At 37.6% G+C, this 16,351-nt stretch overlaps 1 protein-coding gene and 1 long non-coding RNA gene across 7 annotated transcripts in view; one reads left to right on the top strand and one right to left on the bottom strand.

Annotated features, from left to right (window-relative positions):
* The first annotated feature begins 242 nt into the window (after positions 1 to 242).
* The window catches only part of PPARG (peroxisome proliferator activated receptor gamma), a 130,956-nt gene continuing 114,847 nt past the window's right edge, over positions 243 to 16,351 (top strand). For 2 of the 6 annotated variants that reach the window (XM_072785087.1, XM_072785090.1), the window contains exon 1: positions 944 to 1,082. The gene's annotated coding sequence lies outside the window, so the exon portion shown is untranslated. Of the gene's footprint in view, positions 341 to 765; positions 1,083 to 16,351 lie in introns of those variants that run through there. The other 4 variants (XM_072785088.1, XM_072785092.1, XM_072785089.1 and 1 more) reach the window with 4 other exon arrangements.
* Positions 3,661 to 5,774, bottom strand: LOC140611254 (uncharacterized). Its single transcript, XR_012012531.1, has 3 exons — positions 5,515 to 5,774; positions 5,147 to 5,236; positions 3,661 to 3,903 (listed from the first exon to the last, which is right to left on the bottom strand). It is a non-coding gene; the product is annotated as an uncharacterized lncRNA (long non-coding RNA).

Here is a 16,351-nt window from a genome sequence, read left to right as displayed (position 1 = left end):
CTGTGGGAGCGCCCTTAGGTGCCCGCTCTGGGGACTGGGACCGTTTCTGGGCCGCCTCCCAGCGGCGGCCACGAGGACCGAGCGAGCCGGCCGAGCGGGGGCTCGGGCAGGCAGCCCCGCGGCCGCGGCCCCACTGTGCGCCGGGCCCCCGCGCCCCCTCGCCCCGCGCCCCGCGCCGCCTCCCCGCCCCCGCGCCGCGCTCCCCGCCCCCGGCCCGGCCCGGCCCGGCGGGGCCTCGGGCAGGCGGGGCCGAGCGCACTGGGAGCCGCAGCGCGCGCGGGAGTCGCCGCCTGGGGCGCTCGGGTCGGCTGCCGGGACTCCGGGGCCGCCGCCGCCGCAGGTCAGTGTCGCGGTGCCGCGCGGCGGAGGGTCGGGGCGCGCCGAGGGGCCGGGCTGCCGTCCAGGTCGGCGGGGACGGGCGCGGGCAGCCCCGGGGGGGACCGGCCCCTCGGAGGGAGCGCCCGCGTCGGGTCCGGACACCCGGGGACACCCGGGGACACCCGGGGACCTCCGGGTCCGCGGCGGCGCTGCGCAGGCGTCCGGGAGGCGCTCGAGGGCACCTCGGGGACCGAACCGCGGGCTCCGGCGCGCGTCCGTCCCGCCGCTGCGGAGCCCGGGCCGCGGTCCGTGGGGGGCGCCCTCGAGGTCACCAGCCCCGGTGCCCCCGAGCGCCGAGCCGGCCGGGAGCCGCCTGCCCGGCTGGGATGTGGGCGTGGGCCGGGCTCCCCGGGCTGCAGGCGACGGAGGGGCGTCGGGAGGCGTGGACTCCCCGGCTGGGGGCTCGCCCTCGGGCCGCGCCTCGCCACCCCTCCGAGCCCCCCCGACCCCGCGGCGGGGAGAGGCAGGTAGCCTAACCGAAGGCACCGGCCCCTCAGTGCAGGGGGTGGGAAGTGGGTGTGTGGCTCTGGTACCGTCCGCCTGGGTGTTTGGGGAGGAGCCTAAGGTAAGGAGGCAGAAACTGGGAGTAACCTATTCGCTGCTTTTATATAAGGTCAGTTGTTAGGTAAAGAAGGGGCCTTTACCTCTGCTGGTGATCGGAAGGTTGCATTTCTAAATTCTTCTTGTTAGCTTCCGTTGCTTAGGTGAGTCGCCTCACTCCGATTGCATTTTGTTGAAATGTGTTGATGTGTCCCAGATTTGCAAGATGATGATGGTGACGATTCTATTATATCGTTATTATTTGGCTGTGGTCTTGGTTTACCGTAAGAATCTAATTCACTCGGGTCTAAGGATAATTCACTATTGGGGGCGGGGATAATGTCAATTTTAGGAGCAATAAAGTCAAAAAATAGTCTTGTAAGGAAGAAGCTAAAGTTTTTCTCTTTTTCTTTCAAAGCTGAGGGGATGAAATGTAAAGTTAATTTTGTTTGAATTATCGTCTGAGAACAAAACCAGGCAAGATGCTGAACTGAGTACTAGGAACTCTGTTCCCGGACAAGCTCCTTATTTTGAAGGAACCATTATTTTAATGTCAACTGTTTTCATCATTCATGAAACAGATTGTAACCAGCATTGTTGAGAGAACAGTGAAGAGCTCACTCTTTCAAAGGACGCAGGCACATCTTCCCCAAATCTCAGGTGTTCTCTGGCGGTCTCCCGTCTATAGCTAAGGGATTAATCACTGCCTGAAAGCAGAACCGAACTGATGGTATTAGATGATTTAGGAAACCCTTCTGGTATAGAGACTGAGATAGACATTCCCTGGGGCTTCTTTCTTAAAGAAATGCTTCACACTCCTATGACTGTTGTATGGAAGACACACGTTACCACCTAGCGTTCTGAGTAATGTTTCAAGAGAACCTGTTCGCGTTTTAACATAATTTTTGTGTTGTCTATTTTCAGTCGGATTCACGGATTCGTTCCGTAGTTAATAGTACTCTGTAACATACAAAAATTCAAGACTAAGGGTCTTGTTAGCCAAAAAATGAAATTTGTGTCAAAACCTATTTTTGCCTTCCTGTGTACTTCACATAATTTTTCTCCTTTATTTAAATTATATGGTAGGTGATACTTGCTGATCACTTTAGAACATCTTAGAATCAACTAGTGACCACCTCAATCTTTTATAAGTCACTGGAAGGGGAAAAAAGTGGTTATTTCACTTTTAAATAAAAATTCTTTTTCCCATTTGAAAGTTCACTTTTAGTCTTTATGATAACTACTGTAACAGCATGGTGTTGATGAGGTATAAAGATGTGGAGAATTCTGGCTAAGATTTTTGGACATTGTTTTTTCATTTTTTTAAACTTAAAGGCATGTAATTTAAAAAAGTAAAACTCAGATATCCGCCGGCATGATCTTCTTTATTACACTTAAGATACTTTGAAAATATTTTTGTGATTGGTATTTTTATAATTAAGTATACTATTTTTTTAAAGGAACACACTGCCTTAATGTTCATTTCATATATTTCAGAATTACAGTTAAACAAGTCATAATTTTTTTTTAAAAAATCACTATTAATTTCAAAATCTCTATAACATTTAAAATTTACACAGGAGACAAAGTCTGACTTTAGGAATATGACTTAGAAGTGCATTACTGATCATGGTTAATTGCTTCTAGTTAGTAAGTTATAGGACAGTAAACAAATACTTATTTTCTATCTCCTATAATTCTCTGAAAATAAGATGTTTGCCACTAAACTTAACTATGAAGATAATTATGCATGTCAAAGCTCTGTGAAAGCCACTGCTGTGAATACCAGTATTAACACATTTCATTTAGTTTTCAGATTGTGAAATGGTTGTTAATGACAACAGACTTTCATGAAGCACAGAAAAAGTGTTACAATAATACTTTACAAATGTTTTCTAAATCCTGGCCCATACTTTTACTTCTTTCATAGGATGTATGTGTATATCTATTTGCTTATGGATAACACAGAAAATGTCATCATTCTAATTTGTGAGTGTCTTGGCGAATTCATTTTCACTTGAACTTGGAAATATATGTCCTAAGGTGTAGCAAAATGTACTGGAAAACGGTTTTGATCTCATTAGGTTTCCACTAAATAAATACCAGTTGTAGAGCTTTTTTAAAAAAATCACTAATCTAGAAAACTTGATTTAAGTCACCAGTCTATAAATGTAAACATATGCTCCCTACATAAAAAAAATAGTTACACTGAATTTCTAAGTTGCTTTTCTTATTTTTCCTAGCAGATCCCAACGTTAGGGTAGTTGAGGCCTAAAAGCAACAAAAAGGGCAGCGGTTTAAAGTGCTTACGAAGATCCTTTAAAACTGATATAATTTGACTCCACCAAAGTATGGTAATATCTGTGAATAACCATCTTGTAAGCATAGACAGCCCCCACATATCATACTTCAGTTAGGTTCATACCATTCTAGATGAAAGATTTTTAAATTGAAGATTATTTGAAATCTTCCTAAAGTTTCTTATTTACTATTTTTATTTTATTACAATACAGAGGTAGATTTTGAGAAGTTGAATAGCAGATGTTTTAGAGCTTATTTAATGAAAATGTCATGTTTTAATTTTTATTTACCTAAAATACTGAAGTTGGTTGTTAGAAGGAAATCAATTCAAATACAATAGACCATATTTTGGAGATCGCTTTCGTAGATGTTAACGGCAAAAATTATCACCAGTAGTAGTATATACTTATTTGTTTATTTTTTAGAAGTTAATATATTAAGAGACTTTTTCTTCAATAGTCAATACATACCAACATTTTAATACTGAATATTTAATTCAGAATATGAGTATTTACACTTTTCACAGTTTTCACTTATTACAGTGGGGTGAGTCACTTGTGCTTTCTCTCACCCCATTACAAGCAGGCCGGACCTGCTTAGCTTCTGAGATCAGATGAGCTCCAACACAGTCAGGGTGGTAATGGCCATCAACCACTTATCCTTTCTAACTGGCCATTTCCTCATCTGTGAAATGGGAAAAGTATTGCAGTTATTGTTCTGTGCTTTTTTTTTTTATATGATTTTAAGACTTTATCAGCAAACCTGTGTATCTTAAATGATATGACCTTGCCCTGAATTTTAACTGAGCAGATATTTTAAAGAGAACCTTCATGGCTGTCCATGTCACAGCTAACTCTTCTACAAATGCGGATGGTACCCTAGCGCTATTTTTGAGATCATTGCTAAGAATGAACTGAAGAGGGGTGTCTGGGTGGCTCAGTTGGTTGAGATCTGACTCTTGATCTCAGCTCAGGTCTTTATCTTAGGGTTGTGAGTTCAAGCCCCACACTGGGCTCCATGCTGGGCGTGGAGCCTGCTTAAGAAACAAAACAAAACAAAACAAAACACAACACAACAACAAAGAATGAGCTAAAGATAATGCTTGCTGTGTGGTGATCAACTTATAAAGTGTTTCTGGAAATATTTCATCAGTATTCAATGTAAAATTTTATTTCCTATTCCCTGATGACTTTAGATGAAAAATCAGATGACTAATTTTTTGTTTTATTGATAATATCTTTGTGAGTCCTGTGTAGACACAGTGTGGATCCTCTTGTGTCAACATTGCGTGTCTAATGCCACCTAGGTGCAGATTGTACTTTTATTTGATAAAGTTCTATTCCTTACATATTTTTATGGTGCAGCCTGTGAGTGCTTAATGTATGTTACCCAGGAGCCGGTTTGTTTTATAATGAGGCCTGTGAACCTTCAGATCAAAAGACAAGTTTAGTATCTCAGACTAAAAGACTAGTGACTTGTACTTGTTGTAAAAATTGAGTCTTTTTCTAACAAGCTATAACCCCAAATCGGATTTTAGAGACTCAAAAGTGAGTATGCCTCTTAATAGCCCACCAATTAGGAGGGAATAATTGGAAAAGCATGTAATTAACCATGCATCATCCAAATAAAACATTTTAAATTCTTTTTATGAATTGTTAAGTAATGCTTTTTACTGTGATGTGTCTCCTCTGCAAGAAAGTAAGGGACTTGGTTTCAGGTCTGAACCCCATTCTGTTCCAGGAATATGGAGCTCCAGAGCCCATGTAGGGATATAGCTAAAGGGGTGGGGAGACAGAGGGCAAAGAAAGGTTTAGGCCAGTGTCTGTAGGTGAGTGTTCCCTTGACCCTTTGGGGTAGGGAACTGGGAGCAATATTTACTTCCACTCTCTTCATAGTAGCTTGGGCTTTCTCAGAATCATTGTTATACCTTCAGCTATTCCAAGCAGCCAGGCCGTCCTCAACTTGAAAATCTTTTTTGCGACAGGGTGTAGAGAGTCTCCTTTCCCTACCATGATTTCTCAGAGATAAAGGAAAGAAATGAAGTCATCAGTTCATGCAACAAGAATCAACTAAAATTGAGATTTAAAACTTTATCAGGATTTAAAACAGATCATATAATGGTTTAGTTCAATTTTTATTAAGTATATGTTTAGGAAACATTTTTATTCCACTTTATTGCTTTTAGAAAATAAATTCATTGCTAGTTTAACAGATTCACTGTTGTTTTGGTTTTTTTCTAAACCACTTTAATTTGTAGACTCTTCTAGGAGAGTTAACAATGTGGATAAGACTTACTGAGACAAATTTTCTGACCTTCTGGAAAGAGTTCATATTAGCATAAACCCGGGGTGTGAATTCCTTCACAGTTTACCACAGATAAGGAGGAGGGAGATATGAAGGAGGTAGAAAAATAGGGAAATACCCTGAGTAGGAGTATATGAGATGTGTGTTTGGTCAACTCCCACAATCAGCAGATTGCAGTTACTGTACATAGACCTCAAATATAAGGTTGGTTTCTAAGAATTAACCCTGGTCCTCAGTGACATCATAGAATTTTAAAATAGCTTTAAATTCTAAAGTTGCCACCTAGCACTGTTACTCTGTCTGGCTCTCTAAGTTGCCTCAAGACAGAATCTGGGAAAGTGAATGGAAAGAGGGTATTTTGATCCTGTATGTTTAAGGACTGCATTTTCCTTTACAGGGAAGGCAGTGGGAAAACATACCTGTCAGGTTGCCTGAGTACAATGATAAAGTGCTGGAAAGAAGCCCTTCACTTTGACCCCACCCGACTGGCTGTCATTCCACCTCTAAAACTATTTGTCATTTGAAAGTTTGAAGTCCACTTTCAAAATGCCAGTATTCCTAGCAGAGTTTCTTTAAACCACTGTTAGCAAAAATTTGAGATGTTAGTTCCCAGTTCCTGCTACCTGAAAACAAGGCCTTTAGGGGAGAGAAACACATGTGGGAGTTTGAAAGAGGTGATCTGGAGAAGGAAAAATAAAATTAAAGTGATTCATGTTCTAGTTTCCCCATAAACCAGTCTCTCTGAAACCAAATAGGAAAATAACTATTGGAACTAGCAGTGGTAAGAAAGGATATCTTCTCCCATAAATGCCTTTATTTTTCTCTTAAAAATCAATACAAATCTTCCTTGAACCATTTTTCCCCCTCAAAGAAAACACCTGTGATGTTGTCCCCCAACATCAACTTTCTGAAGATACGTTACCGAAATTAAGGTCATGAGTAGTAGTTGGTAATCAAAGATCTGAATAATACCTCTCATTATCTTTTTATTTTCTCTGTGATGCTAGTCAAATTATCTAGAGTCTCCATGAGTTAGTTCTTCCAGACTTTTAAAGTAGATTGAAACGAGGGGGACCTTTCAGTCATCAGGAAGAAATATACTGAAATATAAATAATGCTTAATGCTTTCCCAGAACCACCGATCATGAAACTTAACACGTGCTTTATTTTTTCTTTAATTTTTTTGCTTAAGAATTGTTATGGCAAGCCAACACATCTTTGTTGGAAGTAGAATCTTGGTAACTATGTCAACAGCAAGTTCATCAATTCTTTGAATCATCTGGTAGGTAGTGTTTAACAGTTAGGTTTGGGCCACCCTCATACATTATGACTGAGCACGTTGCTTACCTCCTTCACTTTTTCCACAGTGTTGCAGAAGTCGGAATCTAAAACAGAGAATCTCAGAGTCCTACTCTATTAAACGTTGTTCTTTTCTGTCAGTTGATAATGACCGGTGTAAACAAGTTTTTGATCGCATGTGGAAAAGTGCTTAAATTTTTTCTCTTGTTTTGTATAGTGGATAGAGTTTATGAAAAAGAACAAACATACGAATGGTGTATATATAAATGAAGAAGATACTTTAACAAATTATTTACATATGTCAAAATACAAGAAGAGTGAAGAAAATACCCAGGCATTTGCCAATGTGGAATTACTACATGTTTTCCTAAAGTATTTAGAACTAATTAGAAACATCCTGACTTTATTTAAAGACTTTATTTAAAGACTTTATTTAAAGTATAATATATTTTTAAATTTGCTTTACAATGAGGTCCAAATTTGTTGGTGTTTAGGACTAGAGCAGTACAATGTCTGCAAAAATATAGGTAGTTTCTTGAAGCAGGTACTAATTGGGTTTTACTCATCTTCCTATCTCTAGCATATAGCACAGTACTTAGTGGGCACTCAATAAATGTTTTAAAAAGAACGATGAAATCATCTAACATGGTGGTTCTCAAGTGTGGTCCTTGGACCAGCACCATCAGCATCATTTGGGAACTTGGTAGAAATGCAAATTCTCAGGCCACACCCAGACCCACTAAATCAGAAACTCTAGGGATGTGTTTTAACAAGCTCTCTGGGGTGGGGGGAGATTCTGATGGATATTGTTTTGGAACCCCCTCATTCCTGCATCTCATGTGATGGCCTAGACCCTTTGATTAGTGCGCTTAGTTTGGATTATTTTTAATAGACCTTACCCTTGACTATAGTTAAATTCTTGGCTGTATTCTCCCCATTGATAGACTCTCTTGGGGTTATCTTATAAAATTAACCACACTGGCTTGGCATTGTATTACTTAAAGAAGTTCAGTGTTGTCAGTAAGCTTGTGTCAAGAGAAGTTAGCCAGCTCGCTTTGTAATCTGAGCATCACTGGTTCTTCTTACCTTAGACTAGTTGCTAGCAATCCTGAGTCTCAAAGACTACAACTTTGGGACTGGATTTTATAACGTCACTGAGGATGATTCACCCCTAGAGGATTTACATTAAACAGACTTACAAGATATGGATCTAAGCCTTGATTCCAGTTAGTAATAGTAGAAAATGTATCCTTCCTAGTGAATATTGATGGTAGTTGTTTGGTTTTTTAAATTTAAAATTCTTTGGTTCTGGAATTGAAGAAACTGGTACTCATATATTTCTGATGTCACCTGTGATTGAGTTCAGGGTGCTTAGAAAGCAATTGGGCAGTATATCACACATTAGAATGCTATACCCCTATTTCTGGAACATTTCCCAAAGACACAGAGGATATGGGGAAAGCAATATACCCAAAAACTTTTATAAAAGCATTGTTACAAGAACGAATATTTGGAAGTAACTTAAATATTCAATAACAGGCAAATAATTAAGTAAATTATGGTATGATCACTATGTGGAATGTTATATAATCATTAGTGACAATTTAGAAATGGTAATAAATCAAAAATACTAACTAAAAAGTAGCAAAAAACTATGTGCACTATTGATTGCAACTTTATATAAGTGTGTATATATGAAAAAGTCTAGAAGGGAAGGAATCTATAAAACTTATGACAGTGATATTAAATAGTGAGGTTATGTAGGGCTTTTAAAATATTTTTGTATTTTTCTCTTTTCCAAAGTTCAGCCAGTATTACAAAATTATTTCTGTAACCAAAAGCATATATTTATAGCTTTTCTGCTTTTTAGTATATTTATAGCTCTGATTAGTAAAAATCAAGGCAAGAAGTCAATTAAACATTGAGAATCTTCTACCTATTTAATTTCTTGAAAGCATTGATGATAATGTAAGGTACCACATGAATTCTTTTTGGTTATACCCAATTTTATTTCACATATTAGACTTATCTGTACTCTTTGCTTGACTAGCCTTGATTTGGGAGGAGAAAAATAACCCATCTCTGGTATAGCCTCTTAATTTTCTCAGCCATACATAAGATTTGATTTTGTTTATTTCTTTGGGCCTATACTCCCCATTTGATCTTTAGCATATGCTGACAAACAGAGCTTTTTAAAAAATAGTTTCTGGAGTTATTTTATTTTAAAGCCAACCTTGTTAGATTTTTTTCTAAAAAAAAAAATATATATATATATATACACATTATGTTTCTTTATAAATATAAATGATCCCATGATAGGATAGAATTTAATAGCAAGTGAATTGAGGTTTCCAAAAATCTAGTCAAACTTCTGAGTGAACACTGTAAAAGGTATATTTTTAAATATATAACATATATTTAATATAATATGTAAACATACATACACAGAGCAATACATCTTTACACACATGTATGTGCACACCACACACAGAGAAATAGCTTTTGAATTAATTAATTTTTCCTTTTTTCTGTTGCATTGTTCTAGAAATCCCAAAGGGAAAATTACGTGGTTTTGCCTTTAACCCAGATTACAGGTTATATTTTTCTTGTCACTTTCTTTGGAACTTCTTTTGAGAAGTTTATATTAGCTTCATGTCTTTAGAATAACCTTTATCTGAATGAAAACAAAGTTTTAAAAGCTTTTAGAATTTTTTTTTATCAGGAATACTAAATATTTCTTTTTTCTGCCTCCCCCATTTCTGATTATTTAGTCCTTAGTACAGCCCAGGGCAAACCTCAGCCAACACAATTCAGCTTATAGCTCTTAGAATTTGTAGGTAACACAAGCTTCGTATGATGACACCTCTCAAATCAACTGAGAAGAAGCCCCTTTTTAATGAAGCTTTATTTATTCAACAAGTATCTATTGAGATCCTGCCTTGTGCCAACAGCTGTTTTAGAGAAGAAGGATAAAGCAATGAACAGACAAATTCCATCTCTCCTGGAGTTTACAATTATTATTAACTAGATTTAAAATGAACAGTAGCGGGAGGGGTGGTATCTAGGAGGAGGCCACAATCTTAGGCAGCATTGCTAGACCAGCATGGAGTCAGGTGGCTATCTTTGAGTTGGTTGTGAATAGGGGAAAACTTGCATCCTTGAATATTTTTCTGGATCCCTTAATACTATATTATTTTAGGTTATATTCATGAATTGTATACTATGTATAACATAATATTACATTACTTCTCTCTGAGTAACAGAGTTATTAACAAAGAGGTAGAACGAATCCTTTGTTAACAAGGTATTACTGTTATTAAAAATCCAAATGACAAGGTGATTATTCACTTTGCAGAAGGATGATGTATAATGTCGTCACAGTGAATATACTGGAGGGGTGAACTATGCAAGTGAATGTGTAACCTTATTTACAAAAAAATTATATTTAATAGAAATGTAAAGCAAAGTTCACTGGGACTATCTTGTTAAAATTAAAAAACAAACCAACAACCAAAACCACTTCTTCCCCCTGAGAAACAAAGTTAGCTACTTTTCTTTAAAAGCCTATAAAGAGCGTTTACATATTTAGAATATAATATTTGAGTAAAAGGAGATCCAGATACTATTTCAAATGTGCATCCTTTGGTCAGAGTATTTATTATAACAATTTCCAATTTCTGTATTCACATAAAAATTTTCTACCATTTTAGTTCTGATGTTACATTGACAGAAAATGTTTTATTGACCACTTAAAAATAAGTTCTGAATAATCTGACACTTTGGGGGAAATCATAATGAGGAAGACCCATTTTGAAGGAATTTATGTGAAGTAAAATACAATTAATCCATTCATATATAGACTGACTTGGCAAACTCAGATTTTTCAGATTTCACTACAGTTTTTTCAATTCTACAGACTCTAAGACCTCTTGCTTTTCAACACTAGATATCCCTACATAGGAAGTAAAATTTGCCCACCTGGAAACATGGCCAGACAGTCAGACTAATACTTTTCAGTCTTGAGAGCACACCATGCTGGGTAGATAAACCAGCATCTAACACTAGGGAGCAAATGACCATAGCTCGTAAAAGCTGAGAAAATAACTAAGCAGTGGAATACAGCATATTAATTTGTCTTTAGGCCACACACATGATTCATTCTGTGTATTCCACTGTGTCTGCTGGGACAATCTTTGATCCTAGCAAAGCACAATACAGACACACAATTAATTTGTCTTTATTATGCACATTAGATTTTTAAACGTCAGGTTGATTTCCTCTGTCATACAACACGTATGTAAAATATTTATACTGGCCACCAGTTTTCAAATTTGGAAAATGCAAACTGATTTTAATCTGAGCTGAAGTAAAACCATTAGAAAGCAGATCTACTCTGAAATGTAATTTAACGTGTTCCATATTCTACATTACACATTGTATTTGCGGATTCTTTGCTGTCATGTCTTATAATTTTTCTGCACCAATTCTGTGTACTAAGCATAATTGTTAATTCATAAGGGATAGAAATGATGTTGTAGTTTTTATTCCTCATACGTACATATGTACTGCCTACCTTCCCTAATTCATGGCCTATAGCATAGGGAACTGGGTGTACTGTCAGTACTTTATAAATACTTTAAACTTGATTTAATTTCCCTAGTTCACAGCCTGTAGTGCATGAGAGCTGGATGCATTAGAAGTACTTTATAAATACTTTAAACTTGATTTGATTTCCCTAATTCACAGCCTGTAGCGCAGGGAGGCTGAGTGCATTCTAAGTACCTTATAAATGTTTTTAAATTTGATTTGATTTTGAGGACAATTTTGTGCTTTTTCAGGGTCACATATATGGTATTCTTAGTGCTACTATACATATTTAAGGAATTCCATAAGTTAGTCTTTAAAATCTTAATTTTTATTTTATTTAACATTTTTAATGATATATAATGATTTGAAATTAATGCCACAAGAGATTTCCATTTTACTATTCTAAAGCAGGCAAAATGGGATATGAAAAGAGGAAAAAATGTTAATTACAGACTTTAGCATTCTATGTTGGATCTTTTAGTTGTTCTGGTCAGAAAAACAGGTTTTAAATGGCCTAAGGGCCAGAGAAGTGTTTTACATTTTTGTTTGGAGGCTTCCAATGGCAACTGTAACAAATTCTATTTAGCACTACAACTGGAGAAAAGCTCATAGTAATGTACAATAGAGAATGTCATTTAGACTTATTACTCATGCATAAAATAAAACAAGTTCCTTTTCAAACATTTTGTTAAGTATTAGATAAAACTGTCAAGTTTTGGCCTTTTAATTAACTTATAATATATAACATAATTTAATCACTTTATTTCATATATGAATCATAAGTATTATCATAATTATTAAACAGTTAATATCCTTTCACAAGGCTGATACAGGTTTATGAACAACTTCAAACCAAAATACCAAAGAAACTGATTCACGTATAGAAGAAAAGCAAATAGAGAATCTTCTTTTATGTGGCCTCGTGACATCTCTGCACAACCCCTCTTCTCCGGAGGCCTTAATCTGTTGATGTAGAATGAAGGTAGAGGAGTCTCTTAGCAAAAGATCAATGCAGGGAATTTGCACCCTCTCCACCCTTGGGCAGCCTGCCATTATCCTTCTGCAGCCACACCTGTCCACCTCCTACTCGGGCAAAGAAGGGCCCTCATAAACACAATACAAGAGAGAAGCAAAATGGCAGGGGAGGGTAGAGCCTGATAAAAACAGGATGAAGAACTGAGAGATGAAGAACTCCAATAGGCTTGGAGCTTTCTCTCACCGACAATCCAGACTTCAGTTTTCTTAATTTGTTTTTCTTTCGTGTATGGCTGGACCCAGAGAATTGCACACGTGTTCAGGTATGTTCTAGGCACAAAGGGAGACACCAGAGCTGCTAGAAGAAATTGTTTATAACCTACATGAATCAAAATGGGGTAGAATTGAAACATTTAACCGACAGTTCAGAGCAGTATATGATTAAGAGCTAAAATAAGTAAGACAGAAAACAAGTGTTACACAAATATCGGGAATGGTGGATCAGTGTGGAGTAGAGGGTGTACCCAGAAAAAGCCATGTAGAGAAGGGACAGGCTAAACTAGACTTGAGAAGTTTGGAGGTTGACAGGATAACCTTATGGGGGAAAAAAACTAAAAAATATACAGAAAAAGAGACAAAAGAAACAAAGAGGGGAACTAAAGCATGATTCCTTTAATATGAAATATCCAGAATAGGCAAATCCATAGAGAAAGAAAGCAGATTAGTGGTTGCCAGGGCCTGGGGGGAAGGGGAAAAGGGGAGTGACTGCTTAATGGGTACAGGATTTCCTTTTGAGGTGATTAAAATGTTTTGGAACTAGATAGAGGTGCTGGTTGCACAGCTTGAAGAATGTGCTTAATAACCACTGAGTTGTACACTTTAAAATAGTTAATTTTATGTTCTGTGAATTTTGCTCCATAAAACAGCGACAAAAAAAGTTCAGGGTTTGAGGCGGCCTAAAAGGAGGGGAAAGGAATTTCCAGTGGAAGAAAACAAAGCCTGGAATAGTGCGTAAGCATGGATTGAGGGAAACTCTGCAGAGATCAACGCATTTGAAGTGGCTGTAGCACGTGTATGTGAGTAGGAGAAATATGGTCGGAGATACAGATTTTAGGTCAGATGAGAAAGGGTCTGGAATGCAGGCAAAGGAGTGTGGGTTTTATCTTATAAGGAGTGGTGAGATTCCAGGTCTTGAGAAAAGGAGTGAGATGATTTAATCAGGAGATTAATTTGGCAGTAGTGTGCAGGGAAAACAGGAGGCTATCGCAACATCTGGACATAAAATGAGGAGGGCCTGTAGGAACAAAGAGGTAGGGAAAATGAAGACCGATCTGCTCATAAAACCCTTAGTTTCTGACCTGGTACAAGGTAAATGCAAATGGGAGGATAAGCATTTAAAATTTTTATTTTGTCATAACATTCAAGCACATAATTTTGCATTTTACAAAAGTATCCACAACGGATTGAAAAGAAGAGTTCCTTTACCTCCGAGTTAGAGCACCACTGCTCTGCAGGACAAATGCACTGAACTTCGTGACTGAGTCCTGTGGGGCAGTCATCAGCCATGTACTCATTTTTATGGCATGTTTACTATGTGTCACACATTGTGCTAGTCACTGGGACTGGAGCAGTAAGCAAGATAGACTGGTCACTTCCCTGATGGAGCTTCCTGTGTCATAGACAGCCCATTGCCAGAGGATAGCTAGAAATTAAAGGGAGGCATGCTTCAGCTCAGCGTAAGGAAAGGATTCCAGTGAATTGGAATTGTCCACTAGCAGGAAGGCTGCCTTGTGCCTAAGTGAATACGTTGCTAGTGGAGACATTTATGCAGAATCTGAATGGCTGTCAGTCAAGAAGTCTTATTTGATAGGACAAATGAACTAGATGACTTACAGGGTGATGCCCTAGCAATTCCCTAGTCTGTAATATTAACTTCATAGACTTATTTCTTTTGTCATTGATTGTATTGGAAAACCAGCATATACTAAGTGAACGTTTTCATCGGGACTTGAAATTACATTTTTCTCTAAATTTGAATGCACATCTGATACATTTTAAGCATATCTGTACAGTTAGTTCCATAGTACTTTTAAAAGAAAGTATGGTTCTAATGTCTTCTCAGCCATCATCCCACCTTTAATATTTGTGGTAAGTTCCTTTTTCAAGTGATGTTTTTCACAAGTAATGAAACATCTGCAGAAGCAACTTATCTAAATCACAGTCATGCTGATCTTAAAATCATTTGTTCTCCCTCCTGTGATGTATTGCTTTGGTTGAACAAGACCAGCCATGACTACCTATTTGGGGAATGTCTTCAGGGTTCCATTTTGATGTTGGGGAAAGGTCAAATAACTTTTATTACTCAACGTTTTCGATTTAGTTATTACAAGCTTCAAACTGTTGTTGTCAACATTTAGTAGCTGGAATTATCACAAATTAATTGTACTTTGGAGGATCTTGAGGATTTAGACTCCTATACAGGAGTGATAGCCTCACTAGATTTTTGGGAAAATTCTAGAATGCTTTTTTTTTTTTTTAAGTAAGTGACATTATTTTCATAAGGATCTTTTTTAGTAGTAAGGGTATCAGATGAAGCAAAAGGTTAGCTGCTGAAGAAAAAAATCATTTTTCTTCATGTCTGGTAGAATATTTTGTTAAAAAAGCCCATTTTCATTAAAATATGTATAAAAAATTTGAATTGTGCCTAGAATAACACCTGGTATGTAGTAGGTACTCAATAAATATTTATTGAGTATTGTTCATTGAACGCGGAGTGATGGTAGACAAAGGACTTCAAATGGAAAAATTATATGAACATAGACATCAAAGAAGGGAATGTGAGTTTAGAGAAAAGCAAAGATAGTCTGAAGGTAACATTTGTATGTAATTACCAGTGTAAAAACTTTGATGGTTTCTTAAGTTCTGTACAGTATATAAATTACCAATGATGATCATTTCTGTTGCTTATATCCAAAGCGAATAGCTGAGCTTAAATGTAAAAAGTTATTACCTGTGACTGATCTGGATTTTTGAGGTCTTCTGGGTGTCCCCTCAGTTTTTGCTCTAGCTCCTGTAATTCCCTCTTTCCCACCCCTCCTCTTTTATTCCTCCTCATTTTTGAAATGAGATGTCTCTTTTTTTCTCCTCCTTTTTTTTTTTTTTTTTTCGGTCTCTGTTACTCTCTCTCTCTCTGATGGCTCTCTTTCTTTTTATCTCTGTTTCCCAATTTCTAACATCTCTTTGGTTAGGTCTCTAATATGGAAATGTATTTTTATCTGCTAGTCAAATGATGAAGTAGGGATGTCTCTATTCTGAATTTCACATAAAATGCTTATGTTGCTCTTTCTGAGATGAAATAAAATTGATTATCACTTATACATGGACTTTGGTTTTATAAAGGATTTTTTAATCACTAATCTTCACTTGGGAGGGAGGGGGTCAGTAGACCTTGACTTATAAATCTAGTAAAGCATAGTAACTTGTTGAAGAAACTACTAATTGTCTCTAACAACTTTAGTTTTATTTATCTTTTCCAAATGACAGATATATGAGATATATCACATGATCCTTCAGGATCTAGGTTTTTTTTTATTATTATTATTACATCTTCGTATATGCCATTACACAAGAGCTGGAACATTTGTCTGTTTTGTTCATTCTTTATCCTTAGTGCCCAGAACACTGCTAACAAGTATCAGATGCTCAAAAAATAATTGTCAGTTTTTATTTCAAATCTACAGTCTCATTTTACTTCCTAATCCTAAATAGCTATCATGACTTTTTGGAGTAATGTTGTCACTAGGATAGCTTATTTTATAATTGATTTATAAATATAACCATATGATTTCCTGTTTAGAGAATGCTTTCTTTCCATTCAGTCTACCCTTTACTCCAAACTCTTTCACCAAAATTCCATTTAACTATCCTTCTGACTATTCTTTAATTATCTCAAGCACCAAAAAAGTAA

Source organism: Canis lupus, chromosome 19, assembly GCF_048164855.1.
Source record: "Canis lupus baileyi chromosome 19, mCanLup2.hap1, whole genome shotgun sequence".
Classification (NCBI taxonomy): Eukaryota; Metazoa; Chordata; class Mammalia; order Carnivora; family Canidae; genus Canis; species Canis lupus.
The sequence above is the reverse complement of the archived record's forward strand: the minus strand, read 5'-3'. Positions and strand labels throughout refer to the sequence as shown.